At 40.8% G+C, this 15,474-nt stretch overlaps 1 pseudogene; it reads right to left on the bottom strand.

Annotated features, from left to right (window-relative positions):
- On the bottom strand, window positions 1-1,013 carry LOC149462384 (uncharacterized; annotated as a pseudogene).
- Window positions 1,014-15,474: the final 14,461 nt, after the last annotated feature.

Here is a 15,474-nt window from a genome sequence, read left to right as displayed (position 1 = left end):
CTAATCACCACATCGGGTGGAGAGACCTTCGATATCTCTACCAGCTCTCCTAAAAAACCTTCCATACAAACCAGTAACTGGAAGCACCCTCCTAGGGAACTGTGAGATCACTTTCCATACTGCTAATACACATTGTATCAATCTATTCCATGCATGATTATTGTTACCAAGTAAAGCTTGTACTACCTGGCACCACTCACTGGTACTATGCAGTACCACCTTGTTCGACTGTGGTGGAGACACCCATGTGTACAATGAATGTATTCTTACAAATTCAAGCAGTTCCACTAATATACACACCACATCTATATGCAAGACTTTTATAGGGACTTTTCCCTTACTAGAGCTGTGGAGGGGCTTATTCGCTAAAGCTCAAGAGGCAGAGCCATTTAAAGAGACCTCCACCTCAGGAGGTACTTGACACAACTTGTGGCTCCCTTTGAACACTTCAAGGAGCATGTATCATTCATCCTCTCATGTTCAGCAACACTGAGCCTCTCCAAGTCATCACCCATTACATAGTCATTCTGACACTCAACATTACTCATTTGTTAGACTGGAGACAAAACCTCTGCCAAGCATGCAATCTTATCCAATTTATATGACTGGGGGGAACCAATATCAGCAGGGGCCCCTGTACCCTCAATCACTGGCCAATCTAAGATCCTTCTATCTGGCATAGCAGTTGTGTCCACCCCCTTGTTGCAGAACATAGCCTTGTCTAGCATGGCTATCAATTGTTTGGCCCAACTGTCCCAATCCATTGTGTTTCCATCAGGGGTGCTCTGCAGCACCACATCACCTGGGATAGGCATCTGGGACTCTGCAGCACAGACAGTACCTTCCTCATCAACATTACTACATTTACCCACAGTAATATCTTTATCAGCATTCATAGACATGTCAACTGTGTTATAAGCTGGCCATTTTTGCCCATTACCAACAGCAACCTGTGTGCCGCTCAGCACACCACCCTTCCTCTCCAAAAGGATCCTTTTGCCCCCTAGGGCCATGCCACAGTTGTCCTGGGAAAACTCAAGCTAATACACCATGAACTCCTTTGAGGTCTCCAGGGACATCTCTGTTGCACCTATCACAGGGGCAATGGCACACATCTTTCAGTGGTCACCCCTGACTTAGCTGGCTGCAATACCTCATTTTCATCACCATGCACTGCTGGCATTTCATTAACTTCAGCATTTTTAATCTCATTAGTAAACACATTTTATTCAGATTTACCACTTTTCTTCCTGCTACACATAAGACTGCATGAAGACAAGTCCATATCAGTCCTCTATCTTGCTGTGAGTTGCGCAATAACCCATGGTTCCCTACTACACAGCAAGTCTCTTTTGGAAGCAGATCTCCTCACCGGACTTGCCACCACTTCATCGGCATTGAACACATACTCAGGCTCTTTCACACATATAATAGGAACAGCCTTACCATTCCAGTCGGCACGTTTTGTATCCTTCAGTTGAGGGCATTGTCCCTTCTAAGCTGCGTTCTCACAGGTTAATGTCCCCACATGGACAACCGGCAACATTGCAGCATTCTTTCCTGAACTGAGCAATTCACATACGCAACCATAAGATGAAACCACTGGTTTCTTGTGCTCTCTGCCACCTCCTGCAGGCTGAACAGACATTTCTCCACGGTTGCCTGAGGTCACAAGGGACAATTTTGCACAAACATCTTCATTGAAAATTTGAGCTGCATCTCCACTGTAGCTCCTCCTTTCTGCACACAAACTGTTGCTATAGGAAACATCATTCTCCCCACAGAACTTTTCTATCGCGCTCTGGACTGGATTGCTTCTAGGTATTTCTCATACTTAGTCATCTCGGTCATGACCCATAAATCAGTACACCAATTGGTACTCTTCTGTGGCCAAATGCCTCTTGCACCAGTCCACAGTCGATTCACACACTGGCGGACTCTCATGAGTTGACAAACTCCGTTCAGGCATGTACTTGTCCTGGTGGTAACAACCCTTTCAGCCACAGAGCTCTGTTTCTCATTTCAACAAACCTTACTTTTTGACATCGTTCTTTTGCGGATCAAGAAAATCTCAGTATACTGTCTCTTTAAGACTTGCAAGACAATACACTTCTCCATACAGACTTCACTGCAATCACATCAGCTGCTGCACACAGCAACTTGTAACAGTTTACAGCAGAACTTTTCCTTTCCTTTCACAGGTACATTACCTGCAACACACAATGCCTTTCACCTGGCTACACTTCCACACACAGCCGACAGTTCCTGACATGGACTCACCATTAGGTGAAGACCTGGATTCCACCGTCAGTTTGCAAGCATTATCCTCCACTATATGTGACATGGGGTAGTTAGCTCTTGTGGTAGATGTGTTTAAATAGCAAGTCCACATCAGACAGGAACTATTTTAAAGGGCTTGGTAGCCCACGTTTATTTAAAAGATAGCAAAAGTTCCCATATAAATGACTTCCCACGCAGGGGATCTTCTCCAGCTTCAACAAAAGGTGAAGACTAGAAAATGCCAAGCTATCTGGCTCACATGCTCACTCAGCTTCAATTGCAGTACCTCTCCTGGATATCTGGCTCTATAGCCTTTAATCACAGAACCTTGCTGCATGGTCCACCTCTGGATGGGGGTTCTCCTGACTCCTGGAACTGAGACCTCTGCTTCGTGCTCAGTGAGACCTTCCCACCCCACTGGGAGTTGTCTCCATCTGGGAGCTCTGAGCTTTTCTCAGACCTGACTATATAATGACACCGCACAGCTCTGTACTCACCCAGATTGCAGGGGTCTAGCAAAGCCTGCACACAGGATTGAATGTTCCAATCCAAAACTACAGAATCTGCGGAAAACCAAATCCACAGCTTTTTCTGCCCAGAACCACTAGTCTGGAACATCCCATCTATGCAAAATGTGAATCTTGTGTCACATTTTCCGGTCTTCTTACAGTAACAGAGTCTCCTCCTGTCACAGGGCTTTAAAAATCTAATAGAGTTCTGTAGCAAGTTGGGTACCAGGGGCAGACTGACCATTTGGAAACTCGGGCACTGCCCGAGGGCCCAGGGTCAGTAGGGGCCCCATGAGATGCCCCTGGTACCTTTTTCATAGGCTTTTTTAAGTTTGGGCAAGGACACAGGGGCCCCATGATCCCCTATTGACCGGGGGCCCCATGAGTTGTCAGTCTGCCCCTGTTGGGTACCCATAGCTTCCTGCAGATGTCAGGCTAGATGAAAGTCTGGCAGGAAGGCTTGTTTTTTTACATACCTACCATGCAGAACTTGTTATGAGGTTTTCCTTCTGCTCATCTTAAGAATGGGGTATAACATGACTTGGCAACAGTCTTTTAATCTACTGTAAATCTTCTTTAGCAGTCTCTTAAATTGTGCAAGTATTAAGCAATTTCTTGCTTAATGTAATTTGGAGCTGGCCAAAAAGATACTGACTCCATAAAGTTGACAGATATGCATTTAATATATTACATTTTTTGGCAGGAGGTGTGAAACTGCTAGCAAACAGTAATAGGTGTAAAGATGAAAATATCTCTACACATCAGATTACAGCAAAAGTTCAATAAAGTAATTTCCTTCAGACAACTCATTAAAATGGAAATAAGCCTTTTTATAATGACTTGAGCAGTAGTTTTCAAACATACACTATGCCTAAGTGCAGCCCCCCCCACAAAAAAAAAAGCTTAATACTTATTTAAATCTGTATTCTTTGTCATCTATCTCTTATGAACTATGAATCTCTAGAAATCCTTGTGATATGACTTTCAGACATAATGATTAGGGATGAGTTGGCCTAGTTTTGGACCAAACTTTGCCGTTTAACACCCATTTGGAGGGAGACGAAAATCATATACAGAAGTGGTGTTTCTAAAACAAAAAAGCATATTGTAATCTTGTATTAATATTTGGTGACAAAGAATAACAGTGAAGTAGCAATGAATCTATAAGTATCTCTAGTAATTCATAACATTTGTGTATGTGCATCTGTCATTAGAAATTCAATTTCTTAGAGTAGGTATACTCCTAATCTCAGTTCCATTGAAATACACTGGCATGATCTTAGTGGGGTGTGTTTATATCTTTGGGTAATAGAAAACACTGACAGCAATGCAAAAATACAAATACAGAATTACTGAGTTCCTTTCATTATTAAGTAAAGGCATTTTTTTTGTTTTGGATAGCTTGGAGAAGGGTTAGAACACCTGTTAGATTTATATTGCTGTTTGTGACCCAGTTAAAGGGATTCACCCTCCCTAATTGTCATGTTTACTGTTATCACAGAGAGTAAAATTTAAAACAAAGTCCAAAATTTTGCATTGTCACCAGAACAGGAAGAGAGGGGTAATCTTCCAATGGGGACACTAGTTCTGGTGACCCTGGTGACAACCAGTGATTCCCTAATTTTTGAGGGATTTCCTCTTACTCCCTGTTTTGTCTATGAGACAGGGAGTTTAGAGAAATTTCTTCCATGCTCTCGCTGCAGATTTCCTGCACTCCCCTGTCGAGTCAGAGCTAGAGCTCTCCAACCAGCTGGACCTATAGGTTTTTCTGAATGGAGATGACTACCTCTGACTCAGCAAGGGGTGTTTCAGACCTTTTGCAGAGACTCAGTTACTTTACATAGAGATCTTCATTACAAAATGCTTTCAAGGGACTGGCTTTTCTACTCAAGCTGTGGCTGTTTTCTAAAACAATGAACTGTAAGACACCTTTTGTTTTGATGTACCAAAAATGTGTTTAGCAGATTTAAACTGAAATCTCTATTGGGCTTTAAGTAGTGGAATATAAAAACCTAAAAACAATTCATGAGGACCGTAGTTTGAGGTTTTCTCTTTCTGTTATATTCTTTAGTGGTTCAACATTTCCCAACAGGTGTAGGACTCACTTTCAGACATCATGATACGTATATCCATCTGCTGATAGTACTGAGCTCTGGGAGCCACTTTGCACAGGCTCAGTTTAGTGTGTACTGCTAGAGAGGGGGAGATGATCACCCTCTAGCTGTCCCAGCAGCAAGTGGGAAGGAGCGGGGGCCAGTCTGATTGTGACATGTTACATATTACACTCAGAATATGTGTGTAACATGTTATGAAAGGTGAACTTACCTTGTAGTGTCGATTAAGAGAGTTTAGTTCCACTTTAAGTAGAGTGCAGTACAGTAAAGCTAGGGTCCATGTACTATATAGTTCTTGCTCCTGCTTGTTTCCTTAATTATTACTGCATTTCTTTGTTAGGACACAAACGTGTGCACACCAAGTAATTACCATGCAATTAACTGCTGATATCTTGAAGTCTGGAGAGAACAAATGATATTTGAAAAGACACAAAAGGCATTCACTGGGGATCCACGTAAAATATAAATATATTTTAAAAGAAACATAATGACTGTACTTCAAACAACATGAGTAATGTGGTTTAATTTTCCTCAAAATACAAAGGAAGCTGAAAGGGAACGGAAGCACCATCATTTGTGAAATAACTTGTTTTTAATTTCTTAAGATGTAATAATTACTTAAGATTGTTTTAATTATGATCATAAACACTTCTGTATTGGAATGTGTCAGGCTGAATTTCATCTTTGTGGACGTAACAGAAATTGTACGTTATATTTCATATCCGGTGCTCACCTTTCCATGTAATAATGCAGCCATGAACCCACTTCCCACAGACCACTAATTCACATACTTTTTCTTCAATTGTGTACATGGATCATCAGACCAGAGCGTGTCTATTCAGAAAAAAGTGATGTTTACAGAGAACGTGTGCATGAAAACTGCCAAATAACAATACCTGATTTCACACTAACAAAGCAAGACTTGGTTTATGCACTGCCACTGACTGACACATTCTCATCCACAATCATCACAAAATAGCGCAACAAACCTTTTCTCTTTTGGTAGACCTGTGTATTGATTCAAAAATTAAAACTACAATAAAAGAATAGATGTGATATGAATATCTGCTGCAAACAGATCACCATGCTCATGGTAATGTATACATGCCATTAAGGACTTAAAAATCTTTTTTTTTTGGGGGGGGGGGGGACTTGCTGTCACTGGAGATGCCAAATGGAAATTTGACTCCAGATTGAAATTTGAGGGAGTATTATTATCTGATTTCACCAGCAGGGTACATTGAAATTTAAGCCTTATGGTTTTTATAGTTGCCAACATTTCAACAGTTGAAAAAAAAAAAAATAATAATCTGTGGGCACCTTTTTTTGCTGTGGGTCCAGCAAGCATGGCATTCATTTAAAATGGGTGTGGTTCCACAAGATGTTTATTGCTAATCTAATGCTCTACTTCAATTACACACACTGTTTTTGAGAGCTGTAGTTAGGGGGTAATGAAAAACTAACGTAAGCAAAAACAAAAAAAAAAGCTGATAGTATCAGTAAATAGAAAATCACTGATCCCACAAGGCTTTACCTACACTGAATTTACACTCATTTGCCACTTTATTAGGTACACCTTGCTAGTATCTGGTTGATCTGGTTGGACCCCCTTTTGCCTTCAGAATTGCCTTCTTTGTGGCATAGATTCAACAAGGTGTTGGAAACATTCCTCAGACATTTTAGTCCATATTGATATTATAGCATCATGCACTTGCTGCAGTTTTGTTGGATGCGCATCCATGATGCGAATCTCCCATTCCACCACATCCCAAAGGTGCTCTATTGGATTGAGATCTGCTTACTGTGGAGGACATTGGAGTACAGTGAACTCATTGTCATGTTCAAGTTCAACCAGTTTGAGATGATTTGAGCTTTGTGGCATTATCCTGCTGGAAGTATCCATAAGAAGATGGGTACACTGGAGTCATAAAAGGGATGGACATGGTCAGCAACAATACTCAGATAGGCCATGGCATTTAAACAATGCTCAGTTGGTATTAAGAGGCCCATAGTGTGCCAAGAAAATATCCCCCACACCATTACACCACCAGCCTGAACCGTTAATACAAGGCAGGATGGATCCATGCTTTTATGTTGTATCTGCTAAATTCTGACCCTATCATCTGAATGTCACAGCTGAAATTGAGACTCATCAGACCAGGCAATGTTTTTCCAATCTTCTATTGTCCAATTTTGGTGAGCCACCTCTGCTGCGGTAGCCCATCTGCTTCAAGGTTCAATGTGTTGGTCATTCATAGATGATATTCTACATACCTTGGTTATTGGAGTTACTGTTGCCTTTCTATCATCTCAAACCAGTGTGCCCATTCTCTTCTGAACCCTGACATCATCAAAATATTTTCCTCAACACAACTGCCGCCCACTGGATATTTTCTCTTTTTTTTGACCATTCTCTGTAAAACCTAGAGATGGTTGTGTGTGAAAATCCCAGATCAGCAGTTTTTGAAATATTCAGACCAGCCTGTCTAGCAACAACAACCATGCCACGTTCAAAGTCACTTAAATCCCCTTTCTTCCCCATTCTGATGCTCAGTTTGAACGTCAGCAAGTCATCTTCACCACATCCAAATGCCTAAATGCATTGACACTCCTGCTATGTGACTGGCTGATTAGCAATTTGTGTTACCAGGCAATTGAACAGATGTACCTAGTAAAGAGGCCAGTGAGTGTATTATACATAGTACCGTTATTCTAAACACTTACTTACAGAGAAGAAGCATGTTAGTGAACTGCTGTATGTCTAATATAATTATAGAAACACTAAGTTCAATATGGGGAAGGGATTTACCATATCCAAGTCTTCCAAAAGAGTATGCAAGCCATTCTGTTTCCCTTATGTACTGTGCATGTGCAAGCCTTTCAAGTGAGCCTTGCAAGAGCAAACCACAAGGCTGTCCCAGGGTGGTAGGGAAAGGTGTGCTTGGATTATGGAAAATCCAGGACACCTTGGGGCAGAGCAAGGAAAAAAAGAATATGACATGTAGTGGGTGTGGCCACACTGCACTGGCAGTTGGAGTGCCTAAAGGGGCATTGTTTAAAAGATTCATAGCCAACTCCTGTAGAACCCCCTAATCTCAGAGGCATGTGAGAGACCCCCAGTGGTGAGTTGGATAGCATTTACCTAAGGGCTGAGTCCTTGGCTACAAATGAGGGATGTGTAACAGTTGGGCATCATTTATGTCAATGACTTTTAGAGATTTTATTCCACAAAGGTAACTTGAAAGGGAGAGCAGAATAGGGAATCCATACTAGGCTACATACTCCATCTTTAGCACTACGGTACAGACAAAGAGCCTGTATGCTGAAACCAGTAACTTGTAATTTCTCTGTAAAGAGCTTTGATGATCCTTCATATGAATCTCCAGTCTCTACAAGAGTTTCTTGTCCTCAGGACCTCCAACAGCAGAGTCACCTCTGGTTTCCTATCCCCAGCATCACCTTTCAGGCACCCATCCTCAATGGGGCTCTTTTTACCCAGGATCTCCAGCAGCAGGACCAACTTTGACTGGCAGACTTCCATTAGCACACTCTCAAACATTTTACCAGGCAAATTCAAAGGCGTTCTAGCCTACGCCTCTTCAGCACCCACATGTTTATTATCTCCCTCAGCATGTACCACTGACATTGTGGGGGTTATTTACTAAAGCTGGAGAGTGCAAAATCAGGCTCACTTCGGTATAAAAACCAATCAGCTTCCAGGTTTTATTGCCAAAGCTTAACTGAACAAGCTGAGGTTAGAAGCTGATTGGTTTCTATGCAGAAGTGAGTCTGATTTTGTACTCTCCAGCTTTAGTAAATAAACCCCTAAAATCTTCTAGTGGTTGGCCAGAGGAAACAAATATTCATAACCCGGTATTACTGTGGCTCTCACTCTATTGCCAGGGTCACCCCCCTAACACAAGGCAGAAACACAATAACACTGAGCTTACAGGAAACCAGATGAGTACAGACCTTTTAAACTGATAAAAATGGTATAAAGTGAGCGCTCCTGACTAAGCAGCTATAGCACTAAAGGTAATCACAGTGTACCCATAAAGAGCAAATAAAAACAGAGTGCAGCGCTAAAAAATAAATGCAAAGGAAAATAGTCCATGGTTAATAAATGAATATATATGAGTAAGTCCCAAGAAATAGCTGATGAAGACCAGGAAACAATGGAAAGAGTGCGCACTCACCGGACGCGCATGGAAAATGCGCATAAAATGAATATCCCCTGGAATCCTTATAGTAGATGAAGAGGGTAAACTCCAATCTGTGGATCAATCAGCCTGGGAAGGTATATGAGAAGTCCGGAGGTCCCCTTAAGGATGGTATGGTAATCAGCCAGAATCCAAAGCTCCGTCCCTCCGGTGGTAGTAGGTGAACACTACAGGGATCCTGCAAATTGATTTAGCTCCCAATAGGAACCAAAAAACCAAACAATTTTATTAGATCAAAATGAAGTGGTAAATACAGGGTAGTAAGGCTGTGTGCAGTAAATGAAATACAGCAGAGTACACAGCGATGGTACTGACCCTAAGTTAAAATGGCTGCCGGGCTATCTCGTGGCTCCGGGCGGGAAATGACGTCATGCTCTGTCGGTTCCTCCTAAGGCCTTTCGTGCCCAAGCACATCATCAGAGGGGATACCTTTTAAACTGCTTGGGCTGGTTACCATTCAGCAAGACTACATTTAGATTTTAGTCATTACTGCTTAGAGCCCTGCTACACCACTATATATAACACAGTTAATCCACAGTTCTTGTAAGTGTATGCAAGATTTTTGGATAGAGCAGGGAAGGGTTATAATGTTTAATTCCATCTCTGCTCTTGCAAGAGCTACTGGCCCCCTCTGTGCTCTGGTGACCATTGTTAGGAATACAGAAAGCAATGGAAATCTAAAATGTTACAACTGTCACCAAAACAGGAGGTAAGGGTTAATGTTTTAAATACACACACCTGTTCTGTTGATATGTAAGGTTTTATGGATTTTCTCTAACTTCCTGTTTTGTCTCCAAGACAGGAAATAAAGGAAAGTCTTGCCAAAAAACTGACATGGATTTTAACTCATCCTACTCTATCCAAATGAAAAAAAGTTTTGACTATATATACACTTTATACATTACTTATTACACAATTAGTTGCCACAAGTGATAAGACGCATATATTTGACAAAAATCATATAAAAAAAAATTCAACTTTTATTACATATGCTTTTTTGAAAACAGAGTGCTAACACTATGTCAGGGTCTGGATCTGCACATGTGACCTTGGTGGTTTCTAGCTTTAGCTGTTCTCGCTGTGCCAGCTGAGATGCTGGACAGCTCCCTGTCTGATCTCTTGCCTTGTCTCATTTCTGGTGAACCTTAAAAACATTTTGCTCCTCCCACAAACTTCCTGTTTTCAGCTATGTCTCTGCACTTACTGTTTGCCAGATTATTGCGCTCTGTCCAGCCAATATCTTGCTCTTTTGTGTACCTGTAGTTGTCATTATCATCACCACCACTTGTTACCGACCTTTGGCTTGTTTCTCGACTACGCTTCTGCTTAATCCCAACCTGCAACTACTGTACTTGATACTGACCTTTGGCTTGTTTACTGAGCATGCTTCTGCTTGATCCTGCTATATCTGCTACTGGATCCTAGCTTGCTCACCTCCTGGTGGGGCGATCCTGAGGACTGTGACCTGGTACTAACATGCAGCAAAACCCATCTCAATCAATGAAAGCTGCATGCATGCAAGTTAGTCGCCAGCTAGCTAATAAAATTGACAGAAGCAGCAATGTGTTTCATTCAAACACTGAAGTTACTTCTGTGAATAGTTCTGTAAAACTGAAATACAATCACAAAAACTGAAATTACAAGGGGCCAATCACAGCTAATCACAACACAGAAACCTGAATGAATCGAATTCCTTCATTTAAATTCTTTGCTATAAGCAATCATAATATGTAAAAAAAAATAAATAAATAAAAAATACTGATCACTTCCACAGAGTAGTACAATGCTACTATTGTACCGCTATACTACTCTGGTCACAGTGCATTATGAAAAAAAAATAATAAAAAATAAAAAAGTAATAAAAAAAATAAAAATTAAAAAAAATATTTTTTTTTGTACTATCACCAGTCAGTGTCCCTGATAATCACCACACCAGTTATAGGATAATGCTGTACTGCACTGGTAAAAGTATGTAAAAAAAAATTATTGTGAAAAAAATTATGACAAAAAATTTCCATAAATTTATAACAAAAAAATTACACCTTCAAAAAACTCGCCATGCCTCTTACCAAATACCTCACACAGTCTAATTTGCAAAAGGGGTCATTTTGGGGATATCTGTACTGTTCTGACATTTTTGGGCCTCAAGAATTTAGATTGGCCATCAGTACTTCAGGATTGATCCATTTTCAGATATATACTATAGTTTGTGGACGCTATAGCTTTCCTACAAACTAATAAACACTGATTTGGGTTATTTTCACCAAAGAAAATAAATCCAGTAGTGATTAAATACCTCCAAAAGAAAACTCTAGTTGTGTTAACAAAATGATAAAAATGTAATTGCATGACCGCGCAGTTGTCAAAGTGTGAGAGTGCTGAAAGCTGAAAATTTGCCTGTGCAGGAAGGGGGTAGAGGTGCCCAATATTGAAGTGTTTAAAATAGTATGCACAAATCTGCCACTTTCATACCTGCCCAATACCTCTAGAGTTAGCACAGTATGATGGCTTATGACAAATAAATTTCCAATTATTGATGTTAATTAATAGATGACTTTTTCACCACCTACAACATTTTACTGTTGTAATTGAGCAGTTATAACTATATGGCATGCAATATGATTTTATTGGAATCAAACTTAAAAGCACACAATAAACAGTACAAAACAAGTAAACGATAGCATTTTTGCCCACTTTTAAGTAAACAACAGAAGTGCAATAGCACACAAAAAACAAAAACAAACAAACAAAAAAACCCATAAAAAGCTAAGCTAAACTTTAACAATGTTGCAAAATATTCGTTATTCATCCATTTTCCAGCCTTATTTCCTTTTCTCTCTATCTACCAATAGCAGGTAGCATAACTCACTTTTTCCTATTGAGACATGAATATCAAGTCATGACTTTTCATTTCTCAATAAAAAAAGCCTCATAATGATTTGGCGCTAAAATTAGAATCTGCTATTTCCTACTGCAATGATGGCATACGATATTCAACACCTCAGAAACTAAATGAAAATTGTAGCTCCTGACAATGACTTTTTAACTCTTCATCAACCACTGCTAGGGTGATTTGCACATCTTCTTTGATTACTTAAAACCTTGAGCGTTTATAAGCTTTTAAGACACTCTATATCTTTCTTGAGATAGTGCAATTGAAAATAAACTCAACGTTGAAAGATAATGCAAATTCCCATCTGACTATAGGAAGCCTCTTTATCCTGGATTCTATCAAGCTCTCTTGAATTCATATGCCAGCCTTGCCAGTGCTTCATACAGAGTAACGGCATGCCATCTACCCTTGAGCATCTCTGGGTCACAAAGGGGTTGTGAAAGCTGAACTTTAGTACAGCATGATCTCCTCTGTGGTTGCTAGGCAATAATTGTGTTCTCAAAGTGACTGATTCAGACCCTTGTCTGCTACATTTCCGCATTTAATTTGCAATTCTAATTTCCTGACAGGCAGAAGCAACCAAGCTGTTCACCTAAGATTGAAAAAGTTATATTGAAATACAAGAAATATCCACCGCCTGCAGCCCTCTTTGATAGTAGAGTGAATGGAAAAAAACAGATTTAATCACAATAGAAAGTTTATGGTCCATTTGAATTTGATCAGTGTACTTCATTACCACTCAGTTCCCACCTAACTGCGCAAGATCTGTCTATCCTGTGGTCTCAATTTCTGTATTGTGAGTTAAGCAGACTCATCCTCAAGGTACTCTTTGCTCAGAAATGTAACTTTGCATTTAGACACAGGGACAATTCCTACTAGGGAAACACTCCTAATTTTCATCATGGCATTGATTCTGTACATCAAGCTGCTACGTTTTGCAAATCTCTATATTTTTCTTCCAACCTGTCATTATTTCCCACTGTACTTTCTTTCAGGGTGAATCAATTGAGATGTTATTTATTCAGTATTCAATATGATGTATGCTATCGAAGCATTTAGAAATGTCCTTTGCATCAACTGCATTGGTAACGCCTCATAGGAAACAAGTACTTTGAAAGTGGCAGTAGAAATGAAAGTCTTTATGTATCTGTTTCTCTTACTTAAAGCAGAGTTCCACTCACTCTGTAAAAAAATAAAAGTCAGCAGCTACAAAAACTGTAGCTGCTGACTTTTAAAAAACAGCCACTCACCTGTCCCATGATGCCGTGGTGCCCCCCCCCCCCCCGCAGCCCATTTCACCGTATTCCAGGCGCCGGCATCTTCAGTGTGGGCACCTGGCTGTGACAGCTTGCGTCTTCACAGCCAGGTGCCCACTGCGCATGCGCAAGTAGCGTTGCGCTTCATGAATGGTTCCATGGTCTTCTGGGACCTGTCACATGTCCCACAAGACTACGGGGAGGGAGAGGACAACTCCCGCTTTTGATCACCTAGGCGATCACAGCAGAGGTGGGAGCGGGTACCTGTCAATTTCGGGTACCCTTTTGCATGGAACTCTGCTGTAAAGGATACGTTCACCTTTGGTAACATGTTCTTGTTCCTGCAGCTGCTCCCTGATCCCCACACTCCCTGTGACAGCAGTACGGGGAGAAGTTCCCCGTACTAGCTGTCACTTTAAAAAACAGAGTTCTGTGAATGAATGAACTACATGTCCAACAGCCTTTGAGGCTATCAGCTTGTAGTTCTCAATGAACTATCATAACCCTGTAGAGCACTGTGGTAGTTCATGCAGTCTTCCTGTCACAGTGTATGTATGAGATGCAAGGTCACACAAATACAATGACATGTTTGCAGGAGTCCTACATGGCAATGCTTTCCAGGCTCAAAAAAAAAAAAATTAGTAAATTTTCGTACCTGCAAATAAATATGCATTTTTTTAAAGATGGACTTTAAAGATAAAATCCCTGTATATTATGACAAAGAAATGATGGATAACATTTGTACCTATAACCTATTTGACCCACCTTCCCAATCTGTTGTAACCTATGATAAATGTATTTCTAAAATGGGAAACCCCATGCTCAACAGTGGGGCACAGGTGGAGTAAATGGGATATGGCAGTGAGTCGCAGCACTAAAGTAGTGGTCTGTATTTGCATAATAGAGCATCCTGGCTTTAAGAGCTCTCAGGACAGTCTAGGACATATCTGTTACAGTGCAAGGCCCTGCCACTGTGTAAAAGTAGTGAAAAGGGACATATGGTTTGCATGTATGCAGAGTACAGAGCTCTGGCATATCAACTGTGAGTTGAGAAAACAGTTTTTTTGCTTTTCTCCAGATTTTGGTATTCCCAGATAGTTTGGAGATCTCATAGATTTTTGAAAGGAAAAAATCTCCAACTCAGTGTCCAAGTCTTGCAGAAGACTAGCGGGCTGTGAGTGCAGGTGCACACAGCCCTTATTATGAAGGACATAGTTCAAAGCTCCCATTTGGAGACAGGTGTGTTCCATCTAGAAGATGGGTATGCTCCATGAGGGGATAGGTGTGCCCTCCCAAAAGCCAGGAGGTCTCAGGCAAGTAGGCAGGAGGACTTCAGATGGTTATCAGGAGATCCCCCTATCGAGAAGCCAGGGCATGGGCTCCTGTAGCACAAAACGCATGCAAGAGGTGCATGGACTGTATTTGAGCACAGAAGGTACTGTGAACCAGCCTGAAGGACTACGCACCAGTGCTGCAAGAGAGAGCTAGAAGGCTAACCATTTATTTTCATGTTTTGTACTGAAAGTAGAATCCTCTGCATGTACAACAGGTCTGTGTTGAACATTTCTTTTGTTTAAATAAAAATGGGATGCCAGTCCCTTGAACAGATTTTCTAACGTGTGTGCACTCACTAAAAACACATCTATCACTGTGCTATTTCCAGAATATCGTACTGTACTGACATGCAGGTGCTGGGAGATACCTGGTAAAACACAGAACTGGCAGTATACCATGCTTGAAACTGATCCCTTTCCATGTTTCCTTGACGCTGTCAAGCTTGGAGCCCTGAATCCACTGTCTGACTTGCCCTACAATCCTTGCATCCATGCTTGCTTTCTCCTGACATGATGACTCTCGCTACCTTCTTTGTTTTAAGGCTTTTTACCTCCCTAGCAGTCTGATTATGTCAGTATTTCTGTGCTCAAAACGGTACTTTTTTTGCATGGAAATTTGTCGTTTTTATATTGTAGGCATGTAATCCTTAGGAATAACTCCTTGAAATCTGTCCGATCAAAAGTCTAGTAAACATCCCAGGTATGGTAAAATTTGAAACACAAACTCATAAATTATAATATAACAAAAAATAATATAATAATAAAATTCAATAATGTAATCAAACCAAAAACACTAAAATTTGAAATAGAGCGCCAAGTTCGCCCATCACTGAGCTTAGTCGCAAAATCGTTTTCAGTGTCAGATGAT

The sequence above is a fragment of the Staurois parvus genome, unplaced genomic scaffold (genome assembly GCF_062004578.1).
Source record: "Staurois parvus isolate SC_StPar_1 unplaced genomic scaffold, SC_StPar_1.0 ptg000175l, whole genome shotgun sequence".
Taxonomy (NCBI): Eukaryota; Metazoa; Chordata; class Amphibia; order Anura; family Ranidae; genus Staurois; species Staurois parvus.
Note: the sequence above shows the minus strand (reverse complement) of the source record. Positions and strands in the feature narration are given on the sequence as shown.